Source organism: Cyanistes caeruleus, chromosome 1 (assembly GCF_971803275.1).
Source record: "Cyanistes caeruleus chromosome 1, bCyaCae1.hap1.1, whole genome shotgun sequence".
Classification (NCBI taxonomy): Eukaryota; Metazoa; Chordata; class Aves; order Passeriformes; family Paridae; genus Cyanistes; species Cyanistes caeruleus.
The window spans coordinates 33,936,687-33,945,367 of NC_141701.1; the positions used below are offsets into that span (position 1 = coordinate 33,936,687).

Sequence of the window (8,681 nt, forward strand, 5' to 3'; positions counted from 1 at the left end):
AAAAACTTTATACCTTATGAACCATCATAACTCTGTATATGCCACATGAAATAAGGTATTAAAATGTTTTAGAGAGCTTTAAAATTTTTATTGGTGCTTTTTTGGTATCGCTCCCCCTATAAAGCTGGACTTCCTTAATTAGTGAGGACCTGTGCTCAGGGGAAAAAAAAGTGTCTGGGAAATACTGGACCCTTTAAATTTTAAATAATACAGCAATAGTTAGTTTTGCTACCATACGGTTAATGAAGTATTATTAGACCAAGTGGCCATCCATCCCAGGCAGAGCATTCATACAGGTTAGTCAGAGCATTCCTTTCAGGTTTTTGATTTAATTTCAAAGTGAATTAGGTTCTATGTTCAGAGGAATTATTTTACTCTTCCCAGGATCTTGCTGCTCAATAAAAGATCACTGCAGACAGGAGTGTCATTAGCTATTCTATATATCATAACAGGAGCCACTCGAAGTGTTGCTGGCTGCTGATGGATGGGTCAGCAATGTTCTTGTCAGAAAACATTTCTCACAGAAAGAAGCTGGACATTCCAAATAGTTTAGAACTTACAGAAGAGTGTGTGAATCCCATGTCCCAGACAAGTCAGGCATATTTTTTGCAAATGCTGACTTCTCTTGCTTGGCTGATGGACATGTGCTTGAACAGAACACTGGAGCCCTACTCACTTCCAAATGAGGCAAGGAGACAGAGATGTCTGTGAAGATCTGAAGTCTAACCCTTTCTTGCTGCTGAATTTTTGTGCCTTGGCAAGTACCCACTAGAATGCATAGATTCCTTAAGGTGTACCAAGACTTAATTATGCAATTATGCTTACCTTAATGCACAAAATTTATGACCCTGAAACCCATAACAGTTTCTGCTTTACAGGTCCATGGCTGGAGTGAGGAGTGGGCAAACAGCAGTGCCAGCCCCTGCTGATAGGGAGCAGCTGACTGGGGTGAGGCTGCTGAAGAACTGGGAAGTTTTAGCTAGGACCACCTCCCATGGCAATACCCTCACCCCACAGGAACAGTGGTGTAGAAGTTTCTCTTGTCCCTGACCTCAAAGCTTCATCTTAGCTGTGGGTTTTTTCATATATTGGTGATGCAACTTACAATCCTGTAAATGATGTTCAACCACCATGCATTTAAATAAATGTACCTTGTTCTTTTCTTTGCTGAATCAGTCATGATCTCAGTAACATCTACTCAGACTCCTCTTTTCTTCTGCCTCCAAATTGTTTTCTTTGGCTAAACCAGAAAGGCAAAATCAGGGTAATGGGAAAAGGTACAGGGCACTCCTAATGGTTTTCTAAAGCTTTAAATTGTGCATAATGTCTGTTGCAGAGAGTAAGAGACAACTTCTCACATCTATGTCTGCACCAAACCCTCACCCACATTTAGGGCTGAGAGGTTACAGAAACACTGAAGTGTCACTCAGGTTTCCCAACACTATGCCGTCTGAGAGGCATCCAGATAAATGTTGAGGGTGTTCCCTTGCTTTGGATACTAGTGCAGTGCAAATACCTCCAGGAAAAGCTGCTAGGACGGTGGAAGCAGGACTCTAAATAGGCCCTTCAGAGGCTACACATACACTATAGCTGGTGGCTGCTGCAGAATACCAAATAAGTTTAAAATTGCTGCTAAGAGGGGGGATGTTGAGCACTGATACTTCAGCAGTGAGACATCAGGACCTGGTCCATTTGAGTGCTGCAAGAAGCACTTCACCATTACAGTACAGAAGAACAACTCCAGCTCTAATATAGGTACAGACCTCTGCTTGCAACATGGTCACTAATTGAATGTCAGGAGCTGAGAGCTGTTTAGCACAAGTCTATTGCTCTCTGAATATCTCTGTAGGGAAAGCAAACTCAGCAAGTTTTCTGTGGAGACTATGTCGAAGTTAGTCAGATTTTCCAACCCCTAGATCTGTGGAGAAGAATCTTTAGGCTAATTTACCTGAAGCTGTCAAATTTAACTCAGGATATCACAGTATTTTACCTCTGCATGTAAGACTTGTTAATAGCTAAAGATAGGGCCTAGCAAGAACTACCACACAATTACTTTGTATATCACTGATGATATAAGAAGAGAAGCAAAGCATTTTCAGTAGCAACTGAAATATCAACATGTATTTTTGAGATTCGTTGACTTGGCAATAAGGATGTCAATCCCTCAATCCGTGACTTTGCACTTATCCAATATGCATTAGTGGAACATACATGTGATTTGAAACATCTGCATCACACTTGTGGAGGATCAGCTGGACACTGTCATTTTTCTACATGCAGTTCATAAGTTTTCCCTTGAAGCCTCTCCCAGAGACCATCTTTAAGTCAGAGGTGAAAAGGAGGATATGGTCTCTTCCAAATGAGTTTAGGAATGGCTTCCTTAGTCCATAGCATAGCATGAAACAACACATCATACAGCTCTTTAAAACAGAAATATCCCTCACTCAAATAAACACCCATATCCTGTTTGCAGCATAAGCCAAAATTTCCTTTTTCTTTGTCCCAGATCCAAATTACTCATCTTTTTGGGGAAAAAGAAATGTTATAATTAAAGTATATATTCCCAACACAGTGGCAGATTTCCCAAGAGGCTCTTTTTTCAGGCCACTGAAGCTGGGCAGAGCATCATGTGGTGGACCTTCCCTGCCTCCAGCACACATTCCTGCTGTAGTTTCAAGTGCTAAGCTGGCATCATTTCCCAGATGTTCTCTTCTGCTCTGCTCCCTTTGCTCTAACCCTCTGCCTCTTTACATCTTGGTCTCTCACCTTCCTCCCACACTTGCCTCGTGTCAGAGTCTGTTATCTGAGAGATTTAACTCACCAAAACCAGGAGAGAAGCACCCATGTTTTTGCTGTCTTTCTTGTCAGCCTGGGAAACTGAGCTGTCTCATCCAAAATGCTGCCAAATTGAAGCGGTGGGAGAATGTGGCAGACAGGAGGCAAGGAAGGAGATTTGTGAAAGGGAAGCAGGGCCTTCCCTATTGATAGCATTAAGAAATGTGCCTAACTCCACTTCCTTCAGGTCTGTCACCATCAGAAGCAGCAGTGAAGATGGAATTGTGTGCCTGCTGGATTTTACACACCTTCTGCTCCAATTCTTTAACCATTACAATGTCTCAGTTTCAACAAGAAGCTGCTAACTCAAGACACCATCTGAGTGCCCAGGAAGCAGCAACATCTTTTTTCAGTGTTTCCTCTAGGGTGTTTCATATTTCACAGCAGCTCCATGGAGTAACAATAGTATCTAGATAAAACACCATAGATTTTTAAGTGCACACTTGAGAGCAATTATGTCACCCTTTGCTTCTAAGTTTCCTCAACATGACTTGGCACCTTTCTAGCTGCTTTTCTTTCAGCTGCCAGTACCACAGGCAGCTAACAGAGCCATAGGCATGACAAGGCATGTGAAGGCATGACAAGGCATGTGATAAACTTCCCATCACCTCCCATTTTTAGCTCTGCAAATTCAGGATGACCCTCGTCATTGTTGAATATCATTTGGAAAGTCAGTGCACAGTTAATTTAGGTGATTAATCACATCTATGTTAAGGCAGAAAATCTAAGTCTGTGTCACCTAAATTCCCAATTATATATTTAACTGCACAAATACAGATGGCAAAAATGTAGATACCAGATTACACAGCATCTATTAGTGTCTTCCAAGCCTAAATCAGAATTACCCATGCTTTTGCAAATTATGAAATAAGAATGATTGTCCTTTTAGTTATTTTCTTTAAGAACTACAAGGTACTTTGGGGAAAAAAAAAAAAGGAAAAGTAGTGAACTAAATGAAATAATTTTATTCGAGCTAAAATGCATCTCATTTGGCCACAGACATTCACAGATACCCGGGAGAAAGCCCCAAAGGGAGAAAAATTAATTTAGAAATCTTTTGTAACGGGATTTGTTAGAGAAGTGTAAAATTACTTCTTCTTAACAACTCCCTATAAAATATGATGGGTTAAAGTTCAATAGTTCGCTGCAAAGTGATTTAGTGCTTTTCAGACAGCCTGGCAATCCATAAATAGTATACATAAATGTTTAGGCACCCCAGTATCTCCAGGTATCTTCTGATTCTCTATGAAGGACTCATTTCATGCAAGATTGCCTTTCCTACATTAGACAAATTTACTGTCTTTCTGCAGCTCAGAGTTCTGGTTTTCAAGGCCTTTGGATATTTGGAGATCCTGTTCACATGTTTGGCTCTTCAGCACTGCCTGTCACCACATCTTTCTCCCATTGTGGAGCTGTCAGAATGGCTCTGACCCTCTGTCAAGTAATGCAGAGGGACCACAGGCTAAGTGGGTAGCACTGACAGATATGCATTGATGTTGATCTTGCTGGCAAAGTTAAGAACTAGTTTTAACTTTTATTTTTAGTATCCACAAACCAGGAAGAAATGAACTGGAAAGTGAATAACCTTCTCCAGTAACATTAAAGGGTTATACTCCCTGAGATATTTGCTTTTTTTGAAATGTGAATACATACATTTGGATGACTTAGCTCATAATACCCCATATATGACCTCAAAGTTGAGAGCATCAGTAAAACTACTGTCCATTAAAAGTGTCTAAGTGCTTTCTTGCTTTCTTTTGGCATCTGTCCTGCAATAAAGTACCTTACCTTGAAGTAATATCCCTTTTACTCGTGGGAACCACCACTTTGATTGGGAGGATGGAGTCACTCAAGGGGAGTTAAAGCGGTACCAAGGCCTATGGACAGCTTACGCATATTTGCGTATTTTCATATTTAATCAGAGAAAGGAATGGAAAGCATTCCCCCACCCCCCTTTTCATGGCTGTCATTTTGAGCATGGGTAGAGGTAGGATGAGGTTAAAAGTTTAAGAAGAGAGAGAACACAGAACAACACCCTATGCATTCACTGAAAGTATGACAGGAGTTTAAAACTCTTCCCACATACTGCCACATACAGTACTCACCACAAGCAGTCCCCTAAACTGTCTGGATGTAGTTACAGTTCAATTCTGAGCCAGGAATGGGGTAGGACAGTGCTGAGCCCGGGCAGGCTGCTGTGCTCTCAGCACGCTTTGCTGGATGGATGAGACCTGGCATTCCCAATTAGGGCACTTGCACAAAGCGCCAGCCAGGCCGTGGCATTGACGTGCAGCCCAGCTCCGCAGCACAGGCTCCCGCTGGCAGCTCCAAGGTAAGGACTGCGTGCCCTGCCCTGAATTTGGGTGCAAAAAACCACAACAGGATTTATACTTATTTTCTGTACACGCTCTCCTCCTCACAGGCAAGTGCACATGGGGATTTCTGTACAGCAGCATATGGAAAGAATGTGGAAGGACGACTGGTTTCTCCCAGGCTTGTGAGGAGCTGCCATCAGAAAGCAACATTTCAAAATGGATGGAGTGAGTAGCAGCGTCTCAGCCACAGCAAGCAATGTCCCAGCAAGGCAGGGAGATGCCTGCCCACAGAGTCAGCAGGTATTTGATGTGGCTTGTAGTGGAAAAGGGATCCGCTTTTACTTTGCTTGTGATGGTCTCTCATACTTTATTCTGATACAGCCAGAGTAGATTTAATAATGCTCATCAAAAATAACAAGTGCAGCAAATTTTTTTTGTGACTACATTACACTGAAACACAGAATTAGACAATTAGTTATCCCCAGATTTTCTAGCATTGATGTTCTGAGGTTATAAATAAAAGAATTAGCATACACTGGCAGCAATGAAGGCTAGAGCATACATTCTGTATATTCCTGGGTTCCTACATTCCCACTTCCAGCAGCACAAACAATAACCCCAGAACACCTGCCTTTTATTTCCTCTTAGACTGTTTGTGAAGAAATAATTTTTGATTTCAGTTACTGTAAGGGATTTGTGTACTATCATAATTCACTGGATTAATCTAATCCTTATCTCAAAACTTTGCATGGTAGCGTGTAGCTGCTGCCGCTCAAAGCAGCTATCAAGAAAACTGCTCTGAGCTAATGACTATCACCAGCTTTTGTGGATCACCCTAAGAAGCCTAATATTCTAGAGAATTCTATTAAAAATACTTTGATCACTTTCATCTACAGCTCCCACCTGCAAATTCCCAGATTTTAGTGGGCACTTTGTCTGTTACTTGTTAAAGATATCTCCCTGGTATCTGATATCTACCTGTCTTTACCAGGTAGAGAACCTGCCAGAATTTAAAAAAAAAAAATAAATCAATATTATTGAGGTTTTTGTTCACTGATAAGAGGAGATCTGCTATACTGAAATAACAACAGTAAGCTTCTAACAGGTGCTGTCATAACTGTTCCTGCAAGCAAAGATCTAATTCATATGATAATCTGTGATCGTCTGGCATTTCATCCTAACTGATTTTTAATGCTATATTGATCTCAACTTCCATAATTGGCCTCTTCAAATAGTTCAATTTCTTCTTCTCAGAGAAAAGGAAATTCAGGTTTTGTTTCTTTCACCCTCTTTTACTATCTGGTATATGCTGTCATGGAATTTAATTGTCTGTAACATAAACTCTACAAAACAAAACTCAATCCAGAATCTACATTTCTGGGGTCTGAATAAAATATAGTCAACTTGCATTTGATCTTGAAATCCTTATGTAAGCCAAGATTTCTTACTTGAGAAAATAAATAATGAGTGAAGAAATTGAAAGGCTTTAATTTTCATATCTTTAAAAAACAGTGGTTTGATTACTTCATATAAAGGATGTCACTCCCCACAATATCTCAGCTGGAGATAAAGTATTGTCAATAAAAAAAATAAAAAAAGGGAAAAAAAGGGAAAAAAGATAAAAAAGAGATGTTTGCAGGCTTTTGTGACTATCTTTCTGAACAGTTGTATTCTAACCTATATAAATTAGCAGATCAGCAGCCACAGATGCAGCAGCTAAGTTAACAAAGACGTATGGTGCTCTGTGACCCTCATCATCCCTGTGCATCTGAAAACAGAACTCAGAACTATAAGGTTACTGAGAATGTGGAAAATGGCAGGCAGTCAGCTCTTTCACCAGACTTAGCAAAATTGTAAGAATAAACAAAAAGAAAAGTAAAAACATGTAACCAGTACTTTGCACATGGATGGGGGAGAGAGGAGAATTTTAGGTCATCTAACAGCTAATGTAAACTACAGGGTGGATTCCTTCCAGAACTAAGCTTGTGATTACATTAATCAGACACACTAGAGCTAATGCTATACATTACACTTCCAGGATTTCAATAGCAGCTTAGAGCTACAAAAGAGGGAAACAGTCCCCAATATTGGGCACGCCATTAATAGAAATAAAGAACAGGAAAATAATTGCTGAAACAGCCAGTCGGCTGAACACCAGGGAAATAGCGAGTGAGCAATTATCAGTTGGTAATCGATGTGACCATTACCCTCTTCTCTTTTACAGCACATCTTTTGCACCTGGCACTTCAGGCAAGCAGCAGCTGAAAGAGAACTCTGTAACATGTCCATAATAGACTGCTGCTCTGCCTTCAGGAGCAAGTGGCCATTTCAATGGCTGCAGATGTTTGTGCAAGAATGGACACTGCTCGGTACCATTCTCTGGTAATGCCGGAGTCCTTGTAGTCAACAGCTTGAGCTCTTTAATTCATGATACAGTCTTTTTGCTAAAAGGTCGCAAGGAAACACTGATAGCTTCTGCTTCAGATGTTCTCTGCAGATTGTGTAAGGGATGTGCTGGTTTAGAAGGTCACATTGGTGTCTTATATTTACTTACAGTAAAGGCCTTCATTGTATTTTTCTGATTCTGTCTGCCTGAATGGATATGCATGTTAGCTGTGTAGCTTGCTGAATTCTGAACGCAGAAAAAAAACCCCAAGTATGTTATAACTGGTTCTCATTAAACTGCTAAACGGAATACTAAAAGGTAGCTTAAAATCAGGTGCATTTAATAAAGTTATATTTGAATTGGCACACGCACGGGTCCCATGTGTTTTTCAGTTTGCTAGTGTTGCAGGTTTATCATGTGTATTACCTATGCTTAGATGTTACTTCACTCCAATAAAAACAGGCATCATTTACAATTTCTCTCAAACGTTGCTAAGTCCATGACCCAATTCATTAGCTAACCATTTGAGGCAGCCTAACACACCCACTGAATTTACTTGGAAAGTAAATTCAGTCTTGGAAAGTGATTTTGTGCCTTTAGATTAGATATGGGTTTGGAAGATTAAATTAAACCACACAGGGGCATGAAGCGGAGATTTTTCTGTAGAAGATACATTTTCAGTTTGAACAGAAATGTAGAGAGCATTCATTCACCACAGTTCCCTTTCCTCCTTAAACCTGCAGATGTTCCAGAAAATAAATCACAGGGAGGAGTTCCATCAGTGTAATTATATAAAAATTCCACATTGAAAAAAGCTGTGTGATGGGATCTGTAGTGAGAAAGAGTGTTTTCAAGTTTCTTCACCGAAATTCCTTTGGGAGAGAGCACAGACACCTCTGTGGCAAGCAGACTTCTGAGTCTCCCAGGGACTCCCTGCCCAGTCCAGGAGGGGAGCTGGAACCCATCCAGGTCTGGCCTCTTCCGATTCTCCGGATGTGCTGTTATGACTCAGGCACGGGCATGTCCTAACTCTGACACAGATCCCAAAAAACACCAGTATCCCAGCAAGACTGTGTAATCCTCATTCATAACCAGACAGCCTTGGACATAATTAGCTGTCCCTGCAAGCCTGGAGACATTGCAGT

At 40.8% G+C, this 8,681-nt stretch overlaps 1 long non-coding RNA gene across 1 annotated transcript; it reads left to right on the forward strand.

Moving 5' to 3' along the window:
• Positions 1 to 5,109: 5,109 nt before the first annotated feature.
• LOC111924749 (uncharacterized) lies at positions 5,110 to 7,901 on the forward strand. The gene is made up of 3 exons (XR_002861837.2): positions 5,110 to 5,167; positions 5,258 to 5,450; positions 7,375 to 7,901. It is a non-coding gene; the product is annotated as an uncharacterized LOC111924749 (long non-coding RNA).
• The last annotated feature ends 780 nt before the right edge of the window (positions 7,902 to 8,681 follow it).